This window comes from Trichomycterus rosablanca, chromosome 4, assembly GCF_030014385.1.
Source record: "Trichomycterus rosablanca isolate fTriRos1 chromosome 4, fTriRos1.hap1, whole genome shotgun sequence".
Taxonomy (NCBI): domain Eukaryota; kingdom Metazoa; phylum Chordata; class Actinopteri; order Siluriformes; family Trichomycteridae; genus Trichomycterus; species Trichomycterus rosablanca.
Genome location: NC_085991.1, coordinates 11,212,537 through 11,216,529, shown reverse-complemented (window position 1 = coordinate 11,216,529; position 3,993 = coordinate 11,212,537). Strand labels below are relative to the sequence as shown.

Genomic DNA, 3,993 nt, shown 5'->3' with positions numbered 1-3,993 from the left:
TGACCTTACAATCTGATTGGTTGAGAAGCGTTCTAACCATGCTGATATTTGTGACAACAGCATGGCCTTTTCACACCACAACTGTATTACTGCGCTGCCGTGTTGCCAGTAACGACAAGCTTCATGCACACAAACGTGCACGCAGGCGACGCAGACTTTTTTCCCCGATCGCGTTTTAAATCCGTTATCTGATATACAATCTAGCGGACTGTGTAGGGAACATAAATCAATTGTCTAATATATTGTCTAGTGCACTAAGTAGTGAACATGAATGCGTTATCTTATATACAATCTAGTGCACTGTGTAGGGAACATAACCAATTGTCTAATTCACTATCTAGAGTACTATGTAGGGAACATAAATCCATGATCTAATACACAATCTAGTGCACTATGTAGGGAACATTAATGTGTTTGTAACGCGAACAGTTAATAGCCCAGTTAGCAGCTCCTAAAAGTTCTGTTATCACCCATATCCTTTGTTGTGTGCAAGAGGTTTTTTATTTCTTTTTTTTCCCTTCGGAGGTTCTTGCCTTCTTCTTCTTCTTCTTACCTCCCTGAAATGAGTTTTTGCAACTTTGTCTGCTTTGTAGTGTTAAACTTTTTATTCGTTGTGGAACTACTTTTTGGCGGAAGGTATTGTCAATATTAAAGCATATTTAATATGAAATTCAGGGCTTCTTTGATTTATTTTCTTTCTTTATTTTGTAAAAACAGTTGTATAAAAGCAATAGAACACTTGAGGTCGTGTTATGCTCGTGTTATGCTACGACACTCGCCTTCGGCTCGTGCCTGCGACCAAATCACAGCTGTGATGTAATTGGCGATAACACACTCCCTCTCGTGTTCTATTGCTTAAATAGGCTACAGTCATAAAACAATAAAGTACAATGAAGTTTAATCAAAGTCAGAAATGTTCAGCTTTTCATTTTGTCAAATGATTAAATACCAAGAACTTGTTGTTTTATGACAGTAGCCCATGTTTAAATATACAAGCTCAGTGAAAATAGTACACATTTGGAGCAGTATCGTTCTCACCGAACCGATTCTTTTGAACTGCTTTCAAAACTACTGCACTATTTCGGATGAATCGGGTGTTGGATCAGTTGAACAGCACAGTTCGAAAGAACCGGTTCAGTAAAATGAATCGAACTTTCTCTCGACCCCACCCCGCTCAGCAGCAGCACAGAGATCTCACACAGCCATCCACACAGGTGAGTGCAGTTTCTCTCTAATGCTAATTAGCTAACCTAGCTAGCTAGTTTACTAGTCAGTTGGTGTAGATATTTTGTCTAACCGTTTTCACATTGGTAAATACTACAGCAGTGTTAGTTAAAGTGATGTTGAGTAATGATGGTGACTTTTAAAACATGTTTTTATTAGTTTAACCCTTTCATGCATGAATTATTTAGATTTTTAACAATTTTCTTTTTTTTTTACATAAAAATTGCATGATTTGCTTTAAATGTTACTTTTATAAAAAAAAAATAGTTAAATGATTGCCCATGAGTAAGAATAAAGGCTAAAATAGTATGACAGACATACTTCAAAAAAATTTAATATTTAAAAAGAATTAAAATTCTCATAACTGTTAGTTCAACCTCCACAAGATTTAGTCATTTGTGCACATCATAGTAGCAGTTTCTCATTCCTTCAAACAAATTGCAAATGCTTTTGGACATGCATCAATTGCTTCCATACAATTCTCTGCTGTTTTATAACATTATCATTTGCTTATGTCATGTCAGTCAAAATGAACTATACTTATGAATGCTGAATAGTCGTTCCCCATGAAACTAATAGTCCTCATTTCATTGCTTAAATCATTACATACAAAAATGTTGAACTAGTTGTCAAAATCAGTCAAGCAAATCTTACCACAACATTTGATGACTTTTTTAGACACTCTTTACAGGGACATAATGCCTGAGAATGAGAGGCGTCTAAATGGAGACTATCTGAACAAGTATGTTGTAATATGGGATAATGTGCGTTTTCACCACTCAGATTTGGTCAGACAGTGGTTTGCAGCACATGAAAGGATGCTGGTGGAATATCTCCCTCCCTACTCCCCATTCCTTAATTCAATAGAGGAGTTTTTCTCTGCCTGGAGGTGGAAGGTATATGACCGGCATCCACATTCCCAAATCTAGTGGCCATGGATGCAGCATGTGATGACATAACAGCAGAGTCCAGCAGAGGGTGGATTCATCACTTGAGGAGATACTTTCCTTGCTGCATTGCCAGGGATGATATTCGCTGTGATGTCGATGAAAATATGTGGCCAGACAGACAGGAATGTCTGGATGTGCAAGAATGATTTACAGTACTGTGTTTGTTGTATGTTCCAATTCAGTTCCAATATGTACTGCAATATTGTTTACAGTTGTGCACAGCTCTACCCAAAGGGTGTTTCTTATGTTTGTTGTAAATAAGTTTGTACTTTGCTTTAGCACAATGCTGTGAACAAATTAGAATTGCAAAGAGCATATGCAGTAAAAATGTGAAACATATGTATTGAGTGTCTTGTACTCATTTACCTCACTAAATACAGTAATGTGTAACCTAACTGTATTTCAGATGGGTGTGCTAATAGTGTATAGTGCAGTCTTGAGCAATTTCAGATAGTATCACCATGATCTGACTTTTTTGCATTGCAAAACACTTACAGAGTGAACTGTCGTAATGAAAACATGACAAAGCCATTTGACTATCTTGTTCATAAACAATGGTGTCAGGACTTTTTATTTTGATGACACTGACACTTTCATTGACATAAATACTTGCTTTTGAGGAATGAACTCTCCATTTTGAGCAAGTGACACGCTTTTGCAGGTTATACACTAGGTTTTGCAGTTTGTACTAATTGTTTTGAGAAATGCACTTACTGTTGTGCAAATGTTAATAGTGATGTGAGAAATGCACCAAAGCGACTGAGAAAAACTGTAAAGGCCTGTTCTTGCTTGCTAGCCAGCTAACTGAGTGCTAGCTAGCTGTTTGTGCTGGAACTAAGAGGAAGATAGATAGATAGATGGATGGATGGATGGATGGATGGATGGATGGATGGATGGATGGACGCTAGCTTCATCATTCTAGCAAAAAGCTAAATGGTACTAAATGAATGGGGCTAAAGAAAAAATGAAAAGCTTACAGCACTCAGTATTCCCAAGCGGTCTCCCATCTAGGTACTGACTGAGCCCAACCTTGCTTAGCTTCTGAGATCGGACGAGATCAGGCGTTCTCAAAGTGGTGTGGCCGTAAGCGAAAGAGGCTGGATTTAAAGGCCTGTTCTAGCTTGCTAGCCAGCTAACTGAGTGCTAGCTAGCTAGCTAGCTGTCTGTGCTGGAACTGAAAGAGGCTGGATTTAAAGGCCTGTTCTTGCTTGCTAGCCAGCTAACTGAGTGCTAGCTAGCTAGCTAGCTGTCTGTGCTGGAACTGAAAGAGGCTGGATTTAAAGGCCTGTTCTTGCTTGCTAGCCAGCTAGCTAGCTAGCTGTCTGTGCTGGAACTAAGAGGAAGGCCTTTCATAGATAGATAGATGGATGGATGGATGGATAGATAGACGCTAGCTTCATCATTCTAGTAAAAAGCTAAATGGTACTAAATGAATGGGGCTAAAGAAAAAATGAAAAGCTTACAGCACTCAGTATTCCCAGGCGGTCTCCCATCTAGGTACTGACTGAGCCCAACCTTGCTTAGCTTCTGAGATCGGACGAGATCAGGCGTTCTCAATTTCTTTTTTTATTAGCAATTCAAATATGCATCTTTCATTTACATTCAATATCAAATTTATCATTTCACGTTGTGTACAATAAATATATATGATTAGTTACATAAATAATTACATAAATTAAGGTATACACAACAATGTATTAAAATCAAGTCAGTATCATTAATCAATCATCATCACATGAACACTTGGGTAAAATAATTTAATAAAAGGGTTTGAACTTAAAAACAGATTTTCGAATACTTCAAATTGTCCTGTTGAATT

At 37.7% G+C, this 3,993-nt stretch overlaps 1 non-coding gene across 1 annotated transcript; it reads right to left on the bottom strand.

Annotated features, from left to right (window-relative positions):
* Positions 1-3,144: 3,144 nt before the first annotated feature.
* Positions 3,145-3,263, bottom strand: LOC134313181 (5S ribosomal RNA). Its single transcript, XR_010012076.1, has one exon. It is a non-coding gene; the product is annotated as a 5S ribosomal RNA (ribosomal RNA).
* Between the last annotated feature and the right edge of the window lie 730 nt (positions 3,264-3,993).